The sequence below is a fragment of the Nicotiana tabacum genome, chromosome 19, assembly GCF_000715075.1.
Source record: "Nicotiana tabacum cultivar K326 chromosome 19, ASM71507v2, whole genome shotgun sequence".
Taxonomy (NCBI): Eukaryota; Viridiplantae; Streptophyta; class Magnoliopsida; order Solanales; family Solanaceae; genus Nicotiana; species Nicotiana tabacum.
Window position 1 is genome coordinate 142,706,939 of NC_134098.1, and position 12,660 is coordinate 142,719,598.

The window sequence follows — 12,660 nt, forward strand, 5'->3', positions numbered from 1 at the left end:
TCGGAAGGTGTACCACTGAAGTGAACTAGAAAGAGCTTAATGAACTTATCCAGTCTCAATAAGGCCTTAAAGACATGGTAGTCTATCACTGGTCTGTGCCGCAATAACTAGCTGAACTACCCCAACTGGCGGGGCTGCTAGAGTGGCTATGAACCTTCCGGGACCTGAACTGGTCCAATTGGTACATTTTGAACTGCAACCTCCTCCTGAAGATCCACCTAAGGTTCTATAACAGGTGCGGATGCTCGAACTCTGGATTGAGCTCTACCTCTGCTTCTACCTCGGCCTCTGGTGCGACTTCGACCTCGGCCTTTGCCCCTAACCGTAGCTATCACTGGGGGCTCTAGCTCCTGTCCAGTTGTAGACGCAGTGCGTGTTCTCGCCATTTGCGAGAGGACAAGAATAGAAGAGTTCAATCGTCAATGATAGAAATAAATCGCACGACAGAGTAGAATAGAAGTGAAACTTGTTCCTAAACTTTATAGCCTCTGGAAGATAAGCACAGACGTCTCCGTACCGATCCTTCAGACTCTACTAAGCTTGCTCGTGACTCGTGAGACCTATGTAACCTGGTGCTCTGATACCAACTGTCATGACCCTAAATTCCCACCTTCGGACCATGATGGCGCCTAACATTTCACTTGCTAAGCAAGCCAACGTTAGAATAATATTATCCATTTTAAAACAATTTTTAAATGTATTAATAACAAGGAAACAAATGCGAAAGCAAAGTTTGAAATATAGTAAAATAATCCATCAAACAACGGTGTCTAAATACCATCCCAGAATTGGTGTCACAAGTGTACGAGCTTCTAGAATAAATACAAATAAAGGTCTGAATAAAGTAAAGCTGTCTGGAAATAAACACACAGCTAAAGTGAAATAGGCGGGGACTTCAGAACTGCGGACGCCATGCAGTTATACCTCAAGTCTCCTCCGAGTAGCTGAAATCCGAGCAAAACTATGGCATGCCGCTGGGACCAACTCCAAAATCTGCACAAGAAGTGCAGAGTGTAGTATCAGTACAACCGACCCCATGTACTGGCAAGTGCTGAGCCTAACCTCGACGAAGTAGTGACGAGGCTAAGGCGGGTCACTTACATTACTTGTACGCGATATTAGATACAACAACAATAATAGAAATAAATCAAGTAACTCATTTATAATAATTGAGGCCAACTCAACAGTCATAACCAATTGTCATTTCTATCAATTCAGTTGCAGCGTGCAACCCGCTCTCACTATATATTCACATTCAATTCTGTTACAGCGTGCAAACCGCTCTCACAATATATTCACATTCAATTCTGTTGCAGCGTGCAACTCGCTCTCACAATATATATTCATTTTAATCAAGTCTGTTGCGGCGTGCAACTCGATCCTCTAATATTGACTTTTAATAAGTCTGTTGCAGCGTGCAACCCGCTCTCACAATATATATTCATTTTAATCAAGTCTGTTGCGGCGTGCAACCCGATCCTCCAATATTGACTTTTAATAAGTCTGTTGCGGCGTGCAACCCGAACCTCCAATTTTGACTTTTAATAAGTCTGTTGCGGCGTGCAACCCGATCCTCCAATATTGACTTTTAATAAGTCTGTTGCGGCGTGCAACCCGATCCTCCAATATATTCATTATAATCAATCATGTTGCGGCGTGCAACCCGCTCCTCCAACATATTCATTAACCAATCAATTCTTATAGAAGAAATTCTCCAATAAACACAATAATTAATATAAAATCGTAAGACAACAAGCATACAATAATTATAATTTAATTCTGAAACAAAGAATGACAATTAGCAATTTATTATGGAAATCAGGGAGCAAATAGGCAGTTTAATATTTAATATGCTAAATATCAAATAACAACTAAGGCACATAATTCAAATAGCATGTAACAATTAATGCAGGAATTCATGAATTTATATTTCCAAAGAATAAGTGAGAAACAATTATTATAATAATTAATTTATGATTAAAAATAATTTATTATTTTTCAAGTAAGCAGGCAAACAATTAATCTGACGACGTATAGACACTCGTCACCTCGCCTATACGTCGTTTACATGCAATTCACATAACAAATAATTTAAGGGTTCTATTCCCTCAAGTCAAGGTTAACCACGACTTACCTTGCTTTACAAATTCCAATCAATTATTCAACCACAGCTTTTCCTTTTAAATTTGACTCTGAAAGCTTCAAATCTATTCACAAACAATTTAATATACTCAATACGAATCATAGGAATTAATTCCATATGAATTTATAAATTTTCCGGATAAAAATCCGAAATTCATTAAAATATTCGGCAGTGGGATCCATGTTTCAAATTTCGGAAAAACATACGAAATCCGAACACTCATTCCGAGACGAGTACAACCATACAAATATTATCCAATTCCGATATCAAATGGACCTTCAAATCTTAAATTTTTGTTTTTTGGAAGATTTTAGAAACATCTGATTTTTCCTTCATAAATTCATGGATTCATGATATAAATGAATATGAAATCATGAAATATAATCAATATAGGATAAGGAATACTTACCCCAATATTTTTCCGTGAAAATCGCCCAAAAATTGCCTCTTGAGGCTTTAGGTTTTGAAGATTTGGGAAATGAATCAAAAATCTCGTACAAAAGTTATTTTGTTCAGCTTCAGGTGTTGCAATTGCGACCTGAGCTTCGCAAATGCGAAGAAACACTCGCAATTGCAATGCTCTTCACAGTCCCGCTGCCTTCGTAAATGCGAAGATTATGTCGCATTTGCGACAATTGGCCCTTCGCAATTGCGAAGATAAACTCGCAATTGCGAGAACTGCTGGCCTAGGCTTTCTTCGCAATTGCGATAAAAATCTCGCAATTGCCATACCTACTTGGTTCGCATTTGCGATGCCTGATCTCGCAATTGCGAGATCAGAGGCCTGCAACAGGTTCAGTTATACCATCAAAATTTTCTCAGTTCAAAATATCCTGTGACCTATCCGAAACTCACCCGAGCCCCTCGGACCTTATCCAAATATCCCAACAAGTCCCGTAACATCATACGGACTTACTCGGGGTCTCAAATCACATCAAATAATATCGAAATTACAATTCACACCTCGATTCGGACTTTGAGTTTTTAAACTTTTCAATTTGCAAACCTCGTGCCAAAACATATTAAATGAATCCAGAATGACTTCAAATTTGGCACACAAGTCATATATGACATAACGGAGCAGTTCAAATTTCCAGAATCGGATTCCGGCTCCGATATCAAAAAGTCAACCCCGTGGTCAAAATTGGAATCTTTAGCCTTAAATTGTTGGTTCTGTTAAATGGTCATAACTTGAGCTAGGGACCTCCAAATTAAATTCTGGGCATACACCCAAGTCCCAAATCACGTTACGGAGCTACCGGAACTGTCAAAATACTAATCCGGGTCTGTTTTCTAAAAATGTTGACTTAAGTCCACTCACTTGAATTTTAAAGCTCTATTTCACATTTTAATCGATTTTTTACATAAAAACTTTCCGGGAAATTTTACGGACTGTGCACGCAAGTCGAGGAATGATAAATGGTGCTTTTCGAGGTCTTAGAACACATAATTACTTATTAAATTTAAAGATGACATTTTGGGTCATCACAGTTTCCGTGCATGCGAGGACGAGAGACATACATTATATTGTGATATCGTTTTGTTGTGTATGCATTCATGCCTTTATCTTGAGATGTTATTGTGCACCTATATTTTCTATGTGACTTGTAGTCATTGTTGCTTACTGTGTGCCTCCCACTTTATTTTTTTTATTGTTATTGAATTTTCTCCCACATAGTTGGTATTGTTATATGTATGCACGGTGAGAAACAGATAAATACACAAAGGGTGTTTCCGTGCCAATTGATTTGATCTACATTTATATATTGGATGAGAATGAGACAAGTGCACGAAGGTATTGCCGTGCCATTTGATGTGATATGTTGAATATATTTCTCACACCAGAAAAGTTAAATGAGGTGTCACATGGTGACTTTTACTTGAAAGAATTATATTCGAAAGATATTTATTTGAAGGGATTATATTTGAAAGAGATTTATTGGAAAGAATTATATTCGAAAAATATTTATTTGAAGGGATTATATTTGAAAAAGATTTATTTGAAAGAATTATATTTGAAAGATATTTGTTTGAAGGGAGTATATTCGAAGTATATTTATTGGAAAATACTATATCCTAAAGATTATTATTTGAAAAGAATATAGGCGAAAGATTTATATTTGAAGGACTTGATTATTTGGTTGTACTTGTACTCATTTTTGTTGAGCAATATTAATGGCGTCCCTATTGCCTTGATATTTAAATCACTAGTTGATTGGTGTTGCTATCACTGCTATTTATTTTCTATTATTTTTGTATGCTATATTGCACAGGTTATTTGACTAGTGAGTGTCTTGACTGTACCTCGTCACTATTCCACTGAGGTTAGTCTTGATACTTACTGAGTACCGACTGTGGTGTACTCATACTACACTTCTGCATATTTTTGTGCAGAGCCAGGTATTGGAGATATTGGATTCAGACAGAGAGTTAGAGTGCGATCGCAAATATTCAAGGTAGAGTTGCTTGGTCGTCCCAGTCCCTTGGAGTCTTTCCATTTTATTGTACTGTTAATTATTAATAAAACAGTATTGAGTATTCGATCCTTGAGATCATTCCATGTATTCAGTCACAGTTCGCGACTCAGTATTACCAGTCTTGGGAGGTTGTTATATTTGTAATTATTTCCGAATGAAAAAAATTGTTATTATAATCGGCTTACCTAGTCTTAGAGAGTAACTGCCATAATGACGCCTGTGGTGGGATTTTGGGTCGTGACACTTGCGAGGATAGAGAGGTTGTTTCCAATATACTCTCGGCTCAGGAAAGCATAAGCACCGATTTTAAAATTGTAATGAAAAGAAATTTTGACTCACTAGACACTTCTAAAAATCCGCTAAAAACCGACCAAATATATCCGACCAACGTTGGTCGGTCAAAAAAAGAGACCAAAAACCGTCCAGCTTGGACGAAAACTGGAAAAAAAATTTATATTTTTTTAAAACTAAATACCGACCAACGTTGGTCGGTAAATTGGTCAACGAATTGACCCAGCTGGTCAGACAAAAATATTTTGGTTTACCGACCAACGTTGGTCGGTAATCTGGACCCAATTTTTTAAATTTTAATAATTATTTTATTATTTAAAATGTTTTATAATATTTAAGAATTTATATTTAAAATTACCGACCAACGTTGGTCGGTTAATGCAGGGGGAAGCATTTACCGACCAACTTTGGTCGGTAATTGTTAGTTTCTGCAAAATAACCGACCAAAGTTGGTCGGTTATTACGTCAACATTGGTCAAACTTTTGAATTTCTTTTATATTTACTGTCTAAATAATATAAATGTAATTCGTTAATACTTTTGTAATACAAATAATGAATACACTAACATATACTATATATAACATGCTATATATGTAGTAAAGTAGTACAACGAAGCGTGTTATATATATATACACACACAAACATATACTATAACAAGCTATATATATATATAGTTAAAGTATTACAATGAAGTGTGTGTGTGTATGTGTGTGTATATATATATATATAGAGGTATAGCCGTATATATATAAGAACACGAAGTGCTATGACCACAGGGTCGGGTTCTTTTAGGGATAGACTTGTGAAGATCCTAATTAGTATATATAATTTATCATCAAATATATCTATTTGTAAATTGATTCATCGACTTATAACTTACTTAGATGCATCGATAAATATTAAAAATAAAACGTTTGACCTATATCGACTAATAGTAAAAATAAAATGTCTCGACCTATATCGATTAATCTATGTCATGCATTATTAGTGATGAATGAATGAAAAATAGAAGAATTAATACTAAACATCTTTGACATATATATATATATATATGGATCACAAATTAAATAAACGAAAGAAGTTATTAGTATTAAGTAAACGAGTTAAATTAATAGGTCAAACATGATCAAACTTTAACAAGCTATATATATATATACACACTAACATATACTATAACAAGCTATATATATATATAGTTAAAGTATTACAGTGAAGTGTGTTTTTGTGTGTGTGTGTGTGTGTGTGTGTATATATATATATATAGGTATATCCGTATATATATAAGAACACGAAGCGCTAGGACCACAGGGTCGGGTTCTTTTAGGGATAGACTTGGGAAGATCCTAATTAGTATATATACTTTATCATCAAATATATCTATTTGTAAATTGATTCATCGACTTATAACTTACTTAGATATATCGATGAATATTAATCGATGATTCATCAAAACGCCTCTACCTATATATCGATTAATCTATGTCATGCATTATTAGGGATGAACGAATGAAAAAAGAAGTTATTAGCATCAATTACAAAATAGTGTATGTGTGTGTGAGAGAGAAATTACTCACATACTTAATTATAACTTAGACAATTTACTTAGATAGATGCTATTATAATTTATTAAAAGTAAATAGTTAATATAATTATTTATAAAGATTGTGCTTATAGTTTATAATTATTTATAATAATTGTATAGTTAAATAAAATAAATGCTTATAGTTTATAATATTTTTTTATAGTTTATAATATTTTAAGGAAAAAATACAAAAAAAAAGAATTTAATTTTTTTTTAAAAAACAATCGACCAAAGTTGGTCGGTTTTTTGGTCAAACGGTCAACACTTAATGTACCGACCAAAATTACCGACCAACTTTGGTCGGTAATTCAGAAATCAGAATTGAAATAACAGGGGAACCCCCATTTCTCTCTTACCTTCCCCTCTCCTTCTCTATTTCCCTCACATAAACCTCATTCCCCACCCCGCGTCGCCACCGCCCAGCCCCCGACGTCGCCGTCGTCGCTGCTACTGCCACTGCCGCCCCTCTCCTTCTCTACCTCCTAAAAATTCTAGGTTTGAAGTATAACCCATTTATTTATTATTTCTAGGTTTTGTTAATTAGTTATGAATTAGTTTCAATTGATTAGTGTTTCAATTATTTGAACATTGCATTTTATTGAGGATTAGGGTTTAGGTCTTGTTTTAATTACTTTTGTTAATTAGTTTTATTAACTAATTAGTTTTGTTAATTAGTCAATTAGTTATGAATTAGTTTTAATTGATAAGTGTTTCAATTTTGAGTTTGAATAGTTAAGTTAGAATTGAATTATTAACTTTGTATTGTCTTGAATAGTTTAGTTAGAATCTAGGGTTTACGATTTGTTCTTGTGAATCGAACTTTTAGGGTATGGGTTGAATTTCTTTAGTTTAGTTAGTTTATGTTTAAACTCGTAGGATATGAATTAAAATTTTAGTTTTTAGGATTTGTTCTTGTGAATTGAACTTTTAGGATATGAATTGAACTTTTAAGATATGAATTGGACCTTTTGGATATGAATTGAACTTTTAGGATATAAATTGGTGTAATTTGGAGCCAATTATTATTATCTTGAATTAACTAAAAAAGATATAATTAATTTATAATTATAGAATTTGTTCTTGTGAATCGAACTTTTAGTGTATGGGTTGAATTTCTTTAGTTTAGTTATTTTATGTTTAAACTCGTAGGATATGAATTGAAATTTTAGTTTTTAGGATTTGTTCTTGTGAATTGAACTTTTAGGATATGAATTGAACTTTTGGGATATGAATTGAATTTTTAGGATAAAAATTGGTGTAATTAGGAAACAATAACTATCTTGAATTAACTAAAAAGATATAATTAATTTATAATTATAGAATAAATTAATTTGTTCTTGTGAATCAAACTTTTAGGGTATGGGTTGAATTTCTTTAGTTTAGTTAGTTTATGCTTAAACTCGTAGGATATGAATTGAAATTTTAGTTTTTAGGATTTGTTCTTGTGAATTGAACTTTTAGGATATGAATTGAACTTTTAGGATATGAATTGGAACTTTTAGGATATGAATTAAATTTTTAGGATATAAATTGGTGTAATTAGGAAAAAATAACTATCTTGAATTAACTAAAAAAGATATAATTAATTTATAATTGTAGAAGAAATTAATCTGTTCTTGTGAATCGAACTTTTAGGGTATGGGTTGAATTTCTTTAGTTTTGTTAGTTTATGTTTAAACTCGTAGGATATGAATTGAAATTTTAGTTTTTAGGATTTGTTCTTGTGAATTGAACTTTTAGGATATGAATTGAACTTTTAGGATATGAATTGGAACTTTTAGGATATGAATTGAATTTTTAGGATATAAATTGGTGTAATTAGGAAAAATAACTATCTTGAATTAACTAAAAAGATATAATTAATTTATAATTGTAGAATAAATTAATTTGTTGTTTTATTTTTATAGATGGAACATCATACTTGGATGTACAATAGGAATTATCCTAATCGGCGGGGATTACGGGAGGATTTTGTAGAAGAGGTTGATGACTTTATTAGACATGCAATGTCACTTCCACCATACCAAAGTGAAGGAGTAATTAGGTGCCCTTGTGTCATGTGCGATTGTATGAAGTTTAAAAAATCGGAGGAAGTTAAGCTTCATCTTTATAGGAAGGGGTTTATAGAGAATTACTTTGTAAGGTGTCGTGATGGCACCTAGTCTTTACGACTAGGTAAGCCTAATATTGCGAAAAATATAAAGAAAACACAACATTTTAAAGATAAACAACATATTATAAATAAACCAAAAGTAGTACCACTCGGCATATACAAATTAATATCCCAAGACCCGGAATATCACTAAGTCACAAGCTGATATAATCCATGTAGCTCTATACAAAAGTCTGAAGATAATAAAGAAAGTCTCTAGGCGAGGGAGTAGAAGGGGACTCCGAAGATCTGCGGATGCAAGCAGTAGTACCTTGAAGTCTCCTAAAATCAGCAGCACGTACTAACCCCGAGGCTGATAGCTCGCACCTGGATCTGCACACGAAAATATGTGCAGGGAAGGGCATGAGTACACCACAATGGTACCCAGTAAGTGCCAAGCCTAACCTCGGACGAGTAGTGACGAGGTCTGGTCAAGGCCCTACCGGAGTAAATATAATAAATTAAACAGTAAAAGATATAAGTAAAATTTATTATGACACAGTTAAAGAGATTTTCGAAAATTTAACAGTTAAGGGAGCCCTCGGCTCAAAAGAAGGTAAACACAGTGGGAAATCTCCCGGAATGTCGTCCCGTAGTTCCGAATAAATATGCATTACAGGGGGGATCTCTTGGAATACGTCTGTAGTCCTAAAGTAAATATGCAGTGCTGGGGGATCTCCCAAAATACGTTCGTAGTCCCAAAGTAAATTGAAAGTAGTGACGAGCTTCCACCAAGGTCGGGTCGAAAGTAAATATGCAGTGCTGAGGGATCTCCCGGAATACGTCTGTAGTTCCAAAGTAAATATGCAGTGCTGGGGGATCTCCCGGAATACGTCTGTAGTCCCAATTTAAATATGCAACGCAAGATGAAATGGCAGGTATGGCATCGAGTTATATAGTTTATACTGAACACAGATAAGGAAAATAGGGATTTAACTAAGCATGGCGCACAGAATGTCAAATAGGCAGTTAAAACACGTAAGCATGCTTTTCTAGTCTAAACTAAACAAGTAAACATATTAGTACAATTTAATAAGAGAAACAATTTATGATTTAAAAGGGATAAACAAGATTTTTGCAATAACAGCCTGTGTACATACTCGTCACCTCACGTACACGGCGCCCACACACCAAATAATATCAAGATATCTTAAGGGGGAAGTCCCCAACACAAGGTTAGGCAAGCCACTTACCTCGAACCGCTCAAATCACCTCGATATAACGTTCTTGCCATGAGTATCCGACTCCAAATGACCCGAATCTATTCAAATAAATTTCATAATGTAAATATAATTACGAGTAACTAATTTAGCTAATTAATTCGAAGCTAAAGCGTAAAATTAAGAAAAACGCCCAAAAGGTCACCCCGAGCCCACGCCTCGGAATCGGATAAAAGTCGTAAAATACGAACACCCATTCACTCACGAGTTTACTTGTACCAAAATTGCTCAAATCCGATACCAAAATCTCGATCCAAACCCCAAAATTCGGCCTAAGAAGTTTTCTCAATTTTTCACCCCAAATCCGAAATTTAACGATGAAATCAACCATAGATTAGTGGAATATAACCATAAAGGAGTTAGGAATCATTACCCAAAAACTTCCTCCGAAAATCTCTCCAAATTTCGCCTTCTACCGAGCTCTCAATCAAATTTTTGTGTTATGAACTCAACCCTCGTTTTTGAACCTTAAATTCTGCCCAGGTGCGTTCTTCTTCACGAACGCGACATCACGATCGCGAAAGCGATGAACAATCTTCCACTACCCAAAATTCCTCCTTCGCGAACATGAGGGGACTCTCGCGAACGCGTACCTTCCACTGATGGACCCTTCGCGAACGCGGGAACCTCTTCGCGAATGCGTAGGCCCGAAGCTTCCTCTGCCCCGTTCCTCTACGCGAACGCGAGGACCATATCGCGAACGCGTAGGCTTAAGGTCCCACACCTTCGCGAACGCGGGAACAACATTGCGAACGTGAAGAACAAATTCGCTGCCTTTCCCAAATGCACTACGCGATCGCGATGCACCTCTCGCGAACACGATGAAGGATTTTTCTACAATAAAACACCAGAAATCTGCTACTTCTCTAAGTCCAAAAATGACTCGTTGAGCACACGAAACACACCCGAGGACCCCGGGACCTCGACCAAACATACCAACCAATCCTAAAACACCATACAAACTTAGTCGAGCTCTCAAATCACATCAAACAACGCTAAAATCACGAATCACCCTCCAATTCAAACTTAAAGAACTTGAAACTTCAAAATTCTACAATCGATACCAAAACCCATCAAACCACGTCTGATTGACCCCAAATTTTGCACACAAGTCATAATCAACATTACGGACCTACTCCAACTTCCAGAATCGGAAAACGACCCTGATATTAAAAATTCCACTACCGGACCAAAACTCCAAAAATAATTTAACTTTCGCCATTTCAAGCCTAAATGAGCTACGAACCTCCAAAACACAATTCGGACACGCTTCTAAACCCAAAATCACCTAACGGAGCTAACGGAACTGACAGAATTCCATTCCGGAGTCGTCTTCATATGGTTCCGACTACGGTCCAAATCTTAAGGCTTAAGCTCTCATTTAGGGACTAAGTGTCCCAAAATACTACGAAACTCAAAACCAATCATCCCGGCAAGTCACAATAGCAGAAATAGATTTGGGAAAAATAGTTAATAGGGGATCGGGGCTAATTACTCTCAAAACGACCGGCCGGGTCGTTACATTATAGGAAGGGGTTTATAGAGAATTACTTTGTGTGGACTAATCATGGAGAGATGGATGGTAGCCATGGGATATTTCATAACATGGTTGTTGGTGAAAGTAGTAGGTCGGTGGAGAATACAAATCTTGATTCTAGAATTCAGGATATGGTTGCGGATTCTTTTGGGATGCATTTCGGGGGTAAGCCCAAGGAAAATGTTGAACAAACTCCTAATGATGACACAAAACGTTTTTATGAACAGTTAGAGGAAGCTAGTCGTCCACTACGTGAAGGAAGTCTGCACTCTGAGCTGTCTATTGCAGTTAGATTACTAAGTATCAAATCTGATTGGAATATATCTCAAGCAACCATGGACTCTTTCATTAACCTTAAGAGTGAACTAGTTGACCCTAATATCAACTTACCTGGTGATATCTATAAGGCAAAGAGATTGGTTTCTAAGTTAGGACTTTCGTCAATGAGAATTGATTGTTGCGAAGATGGTTGCACGTTATATTATAAAGATGATGCAACTTTAGACAGTTGTGAATTTTGCGAAAAGCCTCGTTTCAAGAGGCTTTCCAGCGGGAATATGGTCGCTGTCAAGGCGATGCATTATTTACCTCTTATACCTAGGTTAAAGAGGTTATATGCGTCGATGAGTTCTGCTCCTCATATGAGATGGCACTTTGAAAATAGAAGACCACCTGGTGTTATGTGTCATCCTTCAGATGGAGAAGCTTGGAAGCACTTTGATAGGACATATCCAGATTTTGCTAGTGAACCAAGGAACATTCGGTTAGGTCTGTGTGCGGATGGCTTCACGCCTTTTTCTATATCTGCGACACCATATTCATGTTGGCCTGTCTTTCTTACACCTTATAATCTACCACCTGAGTTGTGTATGACTAGTCCATATATATTCTTAAATTGTATTATCCCCAGTCCACGTAATCCGAAAAGTTTGATTGATGTATATTTGCAACCTTTGATTGATGAGCTAAAACAATTGTGGTATGATGGTGTTGAAACATATGACATATCAACCAAACAGAATTTCAATTTGCGTGCTAATTTAATGTGGACTATTAATGATTTTCCTGCGTATGGAATGTTGTCTGGGTGGATGACTGCTTGGAAGCTAGCTTGTCCTTACTGCATGGAAAATAGTAAAGCGTTCACTTTGAAACATGACCGAAAGCAATCATGGTTTGATTGTCACCGTCAATTCTTGCCTGATGATCATGAGTTTAGAAGGATTAAAAATGCATTCAAAAAAAATAAAGTGGAAT